The sequence below is a fragment of the Gobius niger genome, assembly GCF_951799975.1.
Source record: "Gobius niger genome assembly, chromosome: 7".
Classification (NCBI taxonomy): Eukaryota; Metazoa; Chordata; class Actinopteri; order Gobiiformes; family Gobiidae; genus Gobius; species Gobius niger.
The window spans coordinates 36,593,703-36,607,573 of record NC_136858.1 but is presented as its reverse complement, the minus strand read 5'-3'; the positions used below and the strand labels follow the sequence as shown (position 1 = coordinate 36,607,573).

Sequence of the window (13,871 nt, the reverse complement as noted above, 5' to 3'; positions counted from 1 at the left end):
AAAATGTTCACTGGTGCTGTTCCACCAATTATGCCATTTCCCCGTGGCTTCAGCCATAGGAGCCTCAATGAGTGAGCCGCTGCCCCGCGCTCGCCCTCTCGCTCGCTCACTTCACCTGGGCAGTGCATCCGCCGGCTGTTTGTAGGCTCGTCTAGTCGCTAACCCCGCTACAACAGACGCACCACTGAGGGCGATGAACCGCACGAGACATCGCGCTGACGCTGAGGTGAAAGTTGTACCGCTTTATATTACGACAAGTGAACTTTTACCGCTTTAATTTCGTAGTGAGCGGGAGCGGCTAATGCGTCTGCACAACAAAGTTACGCTGACACAGCGCACAACTGTGCAGGAGACTGAGCACAAAACTAATCTAAGCTTTGTGATGCCTGTAGATTTCATATTGACAATAGTCGCGTGAAACAGGAGAGCATCTATAAGCTAACCTATAAAGCTAGCATAGCTACATTTACTGTGAGGCGAAATCCTATGGATAAATTGACCGGGCAGGTGCCCGTGGTTCTGTGCGCGCTCTGCGCTCGTTTGATGCACGGTTGCGGTCAGTGAGGAGAGAGCTGACCTCTCCAGGTGGACTGTGTGGTCAGTGAGGAGAGGGCTGACCTCTCCAGGTGTGGTCAGTGAGGAGAGGGCTGACCTCTCCAGGTGGACCGTGTGGTCAGTGAGGAGAGGGCTGACCTCACCAGGTGGACCGTGTGGTCAGTGAGGAGAGGGCTGACCTCTCCAGGTGGACCGTGTGGTCAGTGAGGAGAGGGCTGACCTCTCCAGGTGGACTGTGTGGTCAGTGAGGAGAGGGCTGACCTCACCAGGTGGACCGTGTGGTCAGTGAGGAGAGGGCTGACCTCTCCAGGTGGACCGTGTGGTCAGTGAGGAGAGGGCTGACCTCTCCAGGTGGACCGTGTGGTCAGTGAGGAGAGGGCTGACCTCTCCAGGTGTGGTCAGTGAGGAGAGGGCTGACCTCTCCAGGTGTGGTCATTGGGTGGTTCTGACGTGGTTTCTGCTGATCAGAGATGTTTGAACGTTGGCAAGTTTACTAAAACTGAACGTGTCCAAAGAGACTTGCAACTATTCAATATGCCAAACCATTTGTAAGCTTTTAGTCGCCCACTGTAGCCAGAAAAAACAGATACCATTTTAGTTTGTCTGGTATAGGGCGGCATATTCTGCAGTGTAAGTTATATTTCTATAAATAGTCAATACAAGTTTAAAATCTTTATTTAATCTAAAATGTAACAATATTTGATCTTTTTTTAATATATTTAAGAAAGACAGTATCTTCTGATGTACAGACCCTGATTTGGAATTACACATTATGTACAAATCCTTTACTCTGTCCTCTCTGTGGTGAAACTGAAGCCATTAGAACTACAGTTCTAAAACAAAAAGAAAGTTTAGTGTTGAATCAATATAGTTGTCCATCATATGCACTACAAAAAAGTGGATTGTTTGAGTTAATTAATCATAGAATCTACGTGTGCTGTTAAAAAATGCCCTCAAACCGCGTGTTCTGCCGCGGCCCCGTGAACTGTCACCTTTTTCACTGTGTATGTGTTTGCATGTCTGAGAAAAAGGAAGTTCCCATGCCCCACCATAGTACTAGATTAAAAGCTTTAAATGAAGATGAACTCACCCTGTCCTTTACCCAGAAGAAAGAAACCTGTTGGAGATATTTCATTCAGTTTACGTGAGCAATTTACATTATTTACATAACACACAAGTAAGCCTTAAAGGCGAAGGCTCGGGGAATAAAATAAAGACAGTAATGACTCCTTGTAAAAAAATCTATCACAGAATAAATAAAAAAAACAGAAAACAATGAATAAAATACAAACACACAAACAAAGAAATAGACAAATGAATGCAGGGAATAAGGTGAAAAAAGGAAAAAAGGGACCTTTATGTCAGTGAATTATATAAAAACTGAACTCACTCATGAAGATGATGGATACGAGGCGTCCTCCCATGGTGCACAGGGGGGTCCAGACTAATGCCAACAAGGACTAACAGAAGAGGATGTGAGAGACGACATCATGACACGGGGGGAGTGTTGAGACATTTCAGGTGTAAGTTATATTTAGACTCAACACAGTCATCTACAGCACTTTCACTTATACTGTCTGTGTTCTTCACTTTTGTATTTACTTATTATGTAGCTTTATGGAAATTGATAACTGAGGAGCCAACGTTATTATTAAGTGGTGCGTTTTGCATGTATTTGGAAATAATAATAATAGTTACATGTCTTTATCACAATGTCACATTTGCAATAGTGTCAAAACAAATTAACTTGGAAGCAGAAAGAAAAAAGAGAATCAAAAAGCTGAAAATAAATATCAAGCATTGGCTTAAATGTATCCTGTTTTTGTCGGTTTTCACTCATTTAGACACTTTTCCTGATCGGACCTAGTTTACTTTGCTTGTTTGAGGACATTTCAGACCAGTTCTAATGTAAATCTCGCTTGAAATAATAAAGTAAAATCGCCAATGAGATAAGACCAATTTTCTTACTCCATTGGAAAAGAAAATGACCTGAAATAAAGACGAAATGTATCGAAACGAGTCAGAAACATCTCAGAACAAGTGAAATAATCTCGGACAAACACCCAAGAACTTCTTAACTAGTCAAAACAACTAAAATTTGGATTATTGTGCTCAAATTGAGATGTCTATACCGATCTAGTTAATTACTTTTTGCAGTGAACAACTGGAAAATCATAAATATTGAGCCGCCCTAAAGGCAACAGCATCAATAGCATTTCTTTTCAACCGTCAAGCCGCAAATCAACTTAAAAACAAACAAACATGCAAACCCAAAAAAGTGCTCACACACAAACTAACAAGACAAACGTTAAATAACAACACTGTGTAAGAAATCATGTTTTGTTTTTATCTTTGTTGTTTTTGCGATTGTCCCGTCTCTGTCAAAGTCTCGACTGCTCTTCTTCTAAACTGCGCACGTTACTTGTTTCTTTGCTAACTTTGACATTTCAAATACAGCCACAGTTACAAAGTGGTTGATGTGCTGTCGACCATTTTGAATAAATAGCGTTGCTTCTGTCTGTGCAGCCGAAATCAGTGAAACAGGAAGTGTCTGTGTCAGATTTAGTGTTTGAACCGCATTAGGCTTTCAGTGAGAGGTGGAACATTTCTGACGCTGGGAAAACATGTTCTTTTCTCTTGTGCTGAGACTTCTTGACCTTTTTTTTTATTGGCTTATTTGGTCGGGACAGTGCATGTTAAAGAGGGGGTATTATGCTTTTTTCAGTCACATAGCACCAGTCTATATCACACTACAATGATGACAAAACCTTCTGTTGGTCTGTAAATGCAGTGTCCATTTGCACCTAAAATATTAGGTTCATTTATTAATGAACATTTCAAACTCTCTCCCAGCGGCTGGAACATTGACGCCTTTTATTTTGTCGGGACAACAGGAAGTGTTTCGTTGCTGTTAGCGGAGCTTTGACATCAGTGTCACTGCAGGTTTCTGTTTCGTTTTTACCTTGGACCGGATTATTTGTTGTTATCTTGTGTAAAGGCGAGTTTAGACGGAGCGTTTGTGTTTGTGATCGATCATGAGACTGACCCGAGAGAAGACGAGACGCTCGCGCTGATGAGAGGAGTTATTTTGAGGCGTGGGACTGACCTGCACACGGAGCAGCTGGACATGCTTTGAAGACGCGATGGCGACTTTATTAAAACCCTGGAGGGTCACACAACCTTTGTTGTTTGTCCTGTTTCCACAAATAGTCACAGGAGGTTTGAAAAGTGGCTAAATCTGTGTGAAAGTTACGCTCGGATTAGCTCCTCTGCAGCGTCCCCCTCGGCCCGGGTTCCCGTTTGTTAATTCCTGCACGTGAGTTTTCATAATTCATAATTTCAAATTCCTAACAATTTCTAATAAAAGCCCCGGCCTGTTTTAGAGACCGGCTTTAATTTGCCTCCGCCAGCCGCGAACCCGGCCTCTGTCAGAGACCCGGGTACAGGCCAGTATTAGAGAATTTACGGTAATAATGTCATTATAAATTTTGCCCACTTTTAATTTGTGACCAGTTGTCACACTGGGAGAGTGTGACAACTGTGCAAAGCCTTCTCCAGCACATCACACAGATTCTCAATGGGGTTAAGATCTGGACTCTGTGGCGGATAATCCATCTCATGCTCCCTGAAACACTCTTTCAGTATGTGAGCCTGATGAATCCTGCTATTGTCATCTTGGAATATGCCCGTGACACCAAGAAGTCGTTCAGGGACCCTGGTCACTGAGGATGCGCTGGGTGTCAGCTCATCTCACTCTGAGAACCATTCATTTATTGACCCTACAGGCCACAGACTGTACTGATGTCACCTGATGTACAGTACGTAGTTTCCCCATCCTCCGAACATTGTGTTTCTGTAGAGATGATGAAATCCGTTGCCCCGAGTCCCGCTCTGTCCACATCCATCAGCGTCTTCCTTTCACACTGTTCTCATAAAACGCTCGCCACACGTCCAGAGAGATGAGGACGAGTTTGGAAACTTTGAAAAGCCTCGTGCGAGCTGCTGCGTGGACATTCCTTGGATTCCAACACTGGGGTGCATGTTCTTTGGGCCCTGAGGAGCTGCAGGCCATGACCCTTTAGACGGGCCCCTGATGGAACACAGTGTCCTGAGGAAGAGGAGCAGAGGTGTTACACGGAGCTGAAGGCAACTCTCACATCTGTTTCCGTTTTTGAGGCTCGGGGATTTGCACTTTACCCTCACAGTGAGAGGGTTCCATGTTTTGATTATGGTTGTCATTATTACGTACCTGTGCGGATGGTGATTCCTCAGTTTCACATTCAGAAGTTTGAGGATTTTGGGGTTTGGACCTAAACTGAGCCCTCAAAGCTTCTGAGAAAGGAGGTCCAAGTTCATTTATTTATGTTTATTTATTTATTTATTTAAAATCCCCTCCTGGAACCGCCACCTTAATGTGGTGGAGGGGTTTGAGCGCCCTGGTAGGGTCTCCTATGGCAGAAGCCCCTTATGAGAGACCAACAGGCCCGGGACCCACCACCTGCAGGAGGCGCCATGAGGGGCTGGTGCAATGTGATTACGCTCCAACAGTGGCCCTCACGACCCGGCAACGGAAGACTGGAAGAAAATGTATGGATGGATATTGTGACACATAGATATATATAAAGTTTCAAGTTTCAAGTTGAATGGTTTTGTATCGCCCAATATCACAACAGAAGTGGCCTCACAGCTGCACCAAACATTAAGGCAATAAAACAGAGCAATAAATATGACAATTAAAAGTTCAGGTAAATATAATGGCAAATATAATGTCCAATAGGAGGTGGCGACGAGCGGCGTGGGCGTCCCCCGTCCTTAGACTCTCCAGCACGGCAAGGAAAAACTCAAAACCCAGAAAGGCTAGATGTCTCATACGCGCTGCTGGCCAATGGCGGGCGACGTCCGCACACGGCGGCCATCTTGCCACAGGGATCTCACTCACAACATCACAAAAAACATAACTTGCTCATTTTTTTACTGATTTTCAAACGGTTTGGTTTGTTATAAACCTCAGAGATGTAGGTATGCATACATATGAATAAAAAAATTAGGGATGCACAGATACCGATCGCAGTATCGGGCCGATACCACATGCTTGTACTCATACTCGTACTCATTCATGAGGTCCCGATACCAGAAACCGATACCATTTGACGTGCGGCCAGCGCAGCTACGAGGCGCAGCTACGAGGCGCAGCTCTCAGCTGAGGAGAGAAGAAGCAACAAACTGGAGAATTGTTTAGTGTAAATACAATCATCCACATAGAGCTGACTTTATTACAGACTGCGCTCTCTAAACCAGAGTCTGAGCTGGATTTAACCAGAGCTAAATGTTGTTAGCGCTGCAGCGTCTGCAGTGTTTACAACATACAGGCTAACGTTGCTAACGTTGCTAACTCGCGGCTAGCAGTTTTGGCCATTCTGACGCCGTTTTATGCCCAGGGGTTTATTCACCTGAAAAACTAACCCAGCCACTAAAAAGTCCTCAGAAAATCCAGATTAAAGACATACAGCATGTTTAAATTGAGGGAAAATGAGCTGCAGCAGAACAATGAAAACGCTGTAGCTTCTCGCTAAGTTACTACAAACACACGAGAAAATCTACAGGAGCTGAAGTAAAGACGAAAAGAGACCATTTAAGTCACATCTCAATACTATTGTTAAATAAAAACACATAAATGAATAAAGCTCAGGCATTGGGAGCTTTAGGACATGGGCTTTTCTGTCTATGATGGACAGAGACATAAAAATATAAAATTATATTGAATGAAAATAAATAAATAAATAAATGGCATCAGCACAATTCTAATATAACTGCTCTTAAATGTGTCGCATACTTTACTTAAGGAAATGTACATGAGTAAATTAACTAATTACAAACCAATCTGCTGTGAAAAAAGTAAGAATGTTGAGGAAAAAAAAATCAAAGTACTCGTATCGGTTTTAGAAAAAGTGGTATCGGTGCATCCCTACAAAAAAAGTGTTTGTAAATCCGTGAAGATTTCAGCGAGATAAGAGGATTTGTGTTCGCGCTGATCACTCACTTCCGGGCAAAACCTGTCGGTATTTATTTTCCCGATAATGACCAGCGTTCTATACGTTATCCCTCGCTTGTTTTTCATGGTTATTCAACTCAGGCCCTGATTATGTGAGGAGGATGTTGCTCCGTGAACGCGGGACTAACTTTTGTTTGAAGTGTAGATTTACGACAGTGTCCGGGAGGCAGGAGGCAGGCTCAGACACAAGTCCTCCACTCCTCGTCCTCACTCGCTTTACAACCGTTTATGTAACGATCTGTACACGTGTTACACAGAGAGATGTCCTTTCATAACCTCAACGAGAATAATGAGTAAGAGAGAAGGTGCTTCGAACAGAGACTCTGTCCTCTTATATTTCCCTGGTTTGCAGTGTCATACACTTCAATCCAGGGGCGGGACTGGGACTGAAAACCAGCCCTGGACTCTGGTCAGCCTGGCCCAAATTAGCGTAAATGTGACACTTCCACAAATACATATGTGAACCTCTGACCCCCCGCCTTAACCCAGAGCATTTTCTCCAGTTCAGCTTTGCCCAAATCTAAAAGCTTCTTGACTGGAGAGCAACACTGTAACGCCTCATTTGAAAGATAAAATCTAGAAAAGTGACGGTAACTTTTTGTCACGTTGTCGCTGCATTTTTGTCATGTTTTTGTTGCTTTTTCATTACTTTTTTGTGGCTTTTTTCTGTGTTTTCGTCACTTGTTTTTCGGGGTTTTTTTTTCATGTTATTGTTGTTTTTTCATCGCTTTTTTCATTGCTTTGTCGTCACGTTTTCGTCACATTTTGTTGTGTTTTTGTCACTTTTTTGTCACTTTTTTGTGGCTTTTCCAGCACATTTTTGTTTTTGGATGCTTTTCTTCTAACCCCTTAAAGGAATAGGCCACCGTTTTTACATACTGTGATATGCTCTTACCTCACTTTAGACGTGTTAATATATCCGCGTCTGGTCTTTGTCCGTGCGCTCTGTCACGCAAACGGAGCACATACGCAGCCTCTCCCACATGTCATATAGCTCCAAAAAAGCTCACGATAGAAGCTACCAAGCTCTTCCACGTGTTCCCTATTTAAATAAAGTTACTTGAAGTGTTTTCATGCGAAGTATATTTACACAGAAATGTAACGTGTCGATTTTATAAGCAATTAAAAAGGGGGACTATATTGTGAGGCGTAATGATACGAGGAGCAAAACGTCCGCGCAGTAACTCCTAAAGGTTATTGACGGAAGTGAGCGGGGGAAGTCTTTAGGAATTACTGCGCGGAGGTTTTACTCCTCGTATCATTACGCCTCACAATATAGTCCCCCTTTTTATTTGCTTATAAAATCGACATGCTACATTTCTGTGTAAATATACTTCGCATGAAAACACTTCACGTAACTTTATTTAAATAGGGAACACGTGGAAGAGCTTGGTAGCTTCTATCGTGAGCTTTTTTGGAGCTATGTGACATGTGGGAGAGGCTGCGTATGTGCTCTGTTTGCGTGACAGAGCGCACGGACAAAGACCAGACGGGGATATATTAACACGTCTAAAGTGAGGTAAGAACATATCACAGTATGTAAAAACGGTGGCCTATTCCTTTAACTCCCACCTGAACCGAGCACATTTTCTCCAGTTTGGCTTTACCCCAATCCAAAAGCTTCTGGAAAAAAAGGTGTGAAAATAGTGACAAAACTGAGACGAAAACAATGATGGAAATGTGACAAAAAAAGTGAGAAAAGTTTGACAAAAAAGTGCCGAAAAATTGATGAAAAAGTGGGAAAAATGTCACAAAAATGACAAAAAGAAATGACAAAAAAATGACAAAAAAGTGACAAAAAAGTGAGAAAAAAGTGAGAAAAAAATGTCTAAAAAAATGACAAAAAGTGACAAAAAAGTGACAAAAAAGTGACAAAAAAGTGACAAAAAAATGACAAAAAAGTGACAAAAAAGTGACAAAAAAGTGACATAAAAGTGACAAAAAAATGACAAAAATGTGACAAAAATGTGATAAAAAATTGACAAAAAAATGACAAAAATTAGACAAAAAAATGACCAAAAAAAATGACAAAAATGATTGAATACCCAACAAAAAAATGATGGAAAAAAAATTTGATGACGTGAGGAAAAAGATCCTCTCGGTTCAGGCGGGAGTTAAGAGGTTAAGCTTTTAGATTTGGGTAAAGCTCGGAGGTAAGTGTAAGGTAAAGTGAGAGGCCAGCGCGGCGGCCCTAGAGCCAGTGGCCCTTCTGTGCTCTTCCAGAATGGACATATGGTCAGTCCGCCCCTGCTTCAATAGTCTGAAAACACCATTAACAATAACAGCTTTATGCTCTTAATTAATCCGTCCCTTGCGTTTCCCCTCCCACTGTCCTTGGAGCAGACAAGCCAACATTTTCGGGGGGAGTTTGACAAAATTCCCAGTGGATTTTCCAAACACGGATCGGATCGGCATTCCTGGAGTAAATTGGAAATGATGCGTTCCTTGAGCTTCCTTTTTCCTGCACCTCATTTAGTGGTTTGTCCGAACTGACGTCACTCTGGACCGCGGTGAAAACATGCTCCACTCACAGTAATGCTATGTTGTCAGAGTAATAGGCACTTGCATAGACAGTCACTGTTGGTAAACACATTTTGGCAATAGAGAAATGTAGTAGCTTTGTCACTCATTTTCTTACAGAGTAAAAGTGTTATTCATGTGGTTATCAGGTTCACTGTGAGTTAACCCCGAAACTCCCGCCTGAACTGAGCACATTTTCTCCAGTTTGGCTTTACCCCAATCCAAAAGCTTCTGGAAAAAAGGTGCGAAAATAGCAACAAAACTGAGACGAAAACAATGATGGAAATGTGACAAAATAGTGAGAAAACATTGACAAAAAAATTACAAAAAAATGACAAAAATTTGATTTCAAAATGTGAAAAAAAATGACAAAAATGTGACAAAAAAATGACAAAGTTCGATTTAAAAATTGACGAAAAAAAATGACAGAAATGTGACAAAAATGACAAAAATGTGACAAGAAAATGACAAAAATGTGATAAAAATTTGACCGAAAAAAGACAAAAAATTGATTTAAAAATTGACGAAAAAATGACAGAAATGTGACAAAATGTGACAAAAAAATTAGAAAAATTTGACAAAAAATTACAACAATTTGATTTAAAAATTGACGAAAAAAATGACAGAATTGTGACAAAATGTGACAAAAAATGACAAAAAAATGATAAAAATGTGACAAAAAAATGACAAAAAATTGATTTAATAATTGACGAAAGAAATGACAGAATTGTGACAAAATGTGACAAAAAATGACAAAAAAATGATAAAAATTTGACAAAAAAATGACAAAAAATTGATTTAAAAATTGACGAAAAAAATGACAGAAATGTGACAAAAATGACAAAAATGTGACAAGAAAATGACAAAAATGTGATAAAAATTTGACAGAAAAATGACAAAAAATTGATTTAAAAATTGACGAAAAAATGACAGAAATGTGACCAAAAAAATGACAAAAAATTGATAAAAAATTTGACAAAAAAATTACAAAAAATTTCCAAAAATGAGTTGAATACCTAACAAAAAAATGATGGAAAAAAAATCTGATGACGTGAGGAAAAAGATCCTCTCAGGCGGGTTCAGGCGGGAGTTAAGAGGTTAAACACTGTCCATGTCCCGAGAGAGAGAGAACATGGATGGTCCCTCTTTAGCGCTAGTGAAGAGCTCGGGGCGAACGGTGGCAGAAACGTGATCGAAACACAATACAGAAACTCATTTTTGAGGGAATTGGAAATGAACATAATTATCAAGGATGAGGAGGACTTGGAACATAACATAACAAAAAGTCAGGCATGTTTTTAATGAGGGAATGCCATAATAACATGATGTAAAGCTTGAAAAAGTCCATTTTGCATAATACCCCCCCTTTACAGTACTATAAAAAGTCTGAACGACATCGACACCGCTTTCATTTAACCGCTCGACTCCCCCACAGAATCCGCAGCCCTCCCTCTGTCCGCGCTCTTGACCCGAAACCTGCACCTTCTGTGTTTGTCCTGGTTTTAAAATAGAGTCAGGAGTTACCGAAGTCCTGTGTGGTCCACTGGAACTCAGGACGGTGCGAACCAAAAACATTTTGATACACGTCGTCCACAGAGCGGGACCGTGTTTAGGCTACCCACAATGCCCTGCACCGCGACTCCTCTTACTCACAGAGCACTCCTCCGCAACCACACTGCAGCCTGGTTACAAGCTTTATTACTGATGTTATTACAATGGGTCGGTGCAGCTTTAAACTCTATGGTTGAAAAGATTGTGGGAGAAGAGTTGCTCGTCAAAACCTACTCCATTTTGTTAGTTTGATGAGTAAAAATTGACTCTGTCCAGTCTTTTAATGGACTAACTAAAAAAACTAACTTCTCCCACTTGAACCTGCCATTCAACTCAGCTCCTTCTCCACAACAGTGTGATACGAATGATGTCCCAAACATAATAGGCGGCTGCATATATGAAAAAAATAAATGCTACAAAAGGTTTTTCAATGGTTTTCTGTAGTATCAGGTGTGCTTATTAACATACTAAAAGTCTACCAAAATCTGACCACTGGAAAGGTCTCATTTTCAAGATGGCGTCCAAGAGGGTGGCGAGATCCTCCTTTATTATTCATCCTAGACAAGTCATTTTGGTGTCTGGGAATCCAATGGGCTTGTTCAAATTTTCGTCACATGATCACATAATTGTATAATAGAAATCGTGGACAAATACTCTATATATTAACATTAGCGAGTTTGTCACGGCAACGGCACACATTTTCAACGCAACCTTACGTCGCTTCCCAGAGGCTCAGCTGGGCCAGGATGGGCTCGTTTTAAAGCCCCGCCCCTCTTCTTCCCAATGCAATAAAAGGCAAGTCTCTGCGACATTTACTCGCGGAGATATTCACTAAAGTCTGCGAGGTGAGCGACATGGTGGACCTGGAAGGGTTTTAGCCTCTCTGTTAGCTTAGCATTTTATCAAACTCACTAATGTTAATATATAGAGTATTTGTCCATGATTCCTATATACAATTATGTGATCATGTGACTACAATTTGAACAAGCCCATTGGATTCCTAGACGCCCAAAATGACTTGTCTAGGATGAATAATAAAGGAGGATCTCGCCACCCTCTTGGACGCCATCTTGAAAATGAGACCTTTCCAGTGGTCAGATTTTGGTAGACTTTTAGTATGTTAATAAGCACACCTGATACTACAGAAAACCATTGAAAAACCTTTTTTTTGGGGTCAAACCATATTTTCAGCCGGCTATAAGTCATTATAAAGCATTATCTCTCTCTTGTTTTACATAGCGTGCCCCGATCCTTCCTGTTTGCTCTGAACATTGTGACATTCTCCTGCAGAACAGACACATAAGACCTGTGGGCATTAACTGTATATTATTGAGTCTAACCTGAACAGGAAATCTCATGTGTTTGTTTTTATTGTGCGTGCAGCTGCGGTTCAGGCCGTGAGAACCGGCCGACAGAGGATTACAAGCAACAAGGTGATGTAATTAGGGCAAAAAGCAGAAAACAACTGCATCACAATATTTCTTGGACCCTCTTCTGTGGTGGAGGATTGTCAGTTCCTTCCATCTCTTGAACAAGGGTCCAGTTTGATTCCTGGATGTCTGATATGTTAACCCACTCCCAACAGATAATGTAAAGTTAGGTCCTTTACATTGATTTGTTTGAGTGGTATTGGCTATTAGTTTTTTATCCCCACGGCTGCCTGTAGGTGGCGCTCTGGGCCACAAAGATGCATAATATATGTCTAATTTAACCCCTTAACTCCCACCGAACCGAGCACATTTTCTCCAATTTGGCTTTACCCCAATCCAAAAGCTTCTGGAAAAAAGGTGTGAAAATAGCGACAAAACTGAGACGAAAACTATGATGGAAATGTGAAAAAAGTGAGAAAAAATTGATGAAAAAGTGATAAAAAATGTACAAAAAATAATAAATAATGAACAATTTTTTTTACAAAAAAGTGAGAAAAATGTGACGGAAAATTTAGAAAAAATGGTCGAAAAAGTGAAAAGAATTTGACAAAAAAAATGCAAATAATTTGACGAAAAAGTGACAAAAAAAGTCACGAAAATTTTACAAAATGAGACGACTGCCCAACAAAAAAAGTGATGAAAAAAAATCTGATGATGTGAGGAAAAAGATCAATTTAGTTTTGTAGGTCTTAGCTTTCAAACGAGGTGTTACACTGGCCTACAGGATTTGGGTAAAGCTGAACTGGAGAAAATGCTCTCGGATCAGAGACAAACAGAACCACAGAACCAACCAGAGATGAATGACTGAAAATGGCTTGAATTAAGATATTTTACCTTGACTTCGAGTCCCTTTGCACTTTTCTAACATTTAATAGAAATTCTAACGCCATTGAAATGTTTATTTATTTATTTTAACGGGACGACACATGTTAATGAACAATCATATATAACTTGTATACTTGTTTTGGTTGAAAATAAAGAAAAGCTGCTGTGTTAAAAGCGTTTCCAAACTTTTGAGATGTTTTAACCTCTTACCACCCGCCTAAACCAAATGCATTCTGTCCTCTTTGGCGGTTACATAGGCCTGTGTAACACCTCATTTGAAAGCTAAGACCCACAAAACTGATCTTTTTCCTCACGTTGTTACTGTGTTGTGTCACCTTTTTTATGTTTTTTTTTTTGTCATTTTTTTTTTTGGTCATTTTTGTCACATTTTTGTTGATTTTTTGTCACATTTTTGTCGCATTTTTGTCACATTTGTGTTGAATTTTTGTCACATTTTTGTTGATTTTTTGTCACATTTTTGTCACATTTTTGTCACATTTTTGTCACATTTTTGTTGGTTTTTTGTCACATTTTTGTCACATTTTTGTTGATTTTTTGTCACATTTTTGTCACATTTTTGTTGATTTTTTGTCACATTTTTGTCACATTTTTGTTGATTTTTTGTCACATTTTTGTTGATTTTTTGTCACATTTTTGTCACATTTTTGTCGCATTTTTGTCACATTTGTGTTGATTTTTTGTCATATTTTTGTCACATTTTTGTTGATTTTTTGTCACATTTTTGTCACATTTTTGTTGATTTTTTGTCACATTTTTGTCACATTTTTGTTGATTTTTTGTCACATTTTTGTAACATTTTTGTCACATTTTTGTTGATTTTTTGTCACATTTTTGTCACATTTTTGTCGCATTTTTGTCACATTTGTGTTGATTTTTTGTCATATTTTTGTCACATTTTTGTTGATTTTTTGTCACAT

At 40.1% G+C, this 13,871-nt stretch overlaps 1 protein-coding gene across 1 annotated transcript in view; it reads left to right on the top strand.

Annotated features, from left to right (window-relative positions):
- Positions 1-13,871, top strand: part of LOC306965531 (uncharacterized protein) — a gene marked incomplete at both ends in the record, with an annotated part of 279,183 nt that overhangs the window by 102,112 nt on the left and 163,200 nt on the right. The gene's annotated exons all lie outside the window — the stretch shown is intronic.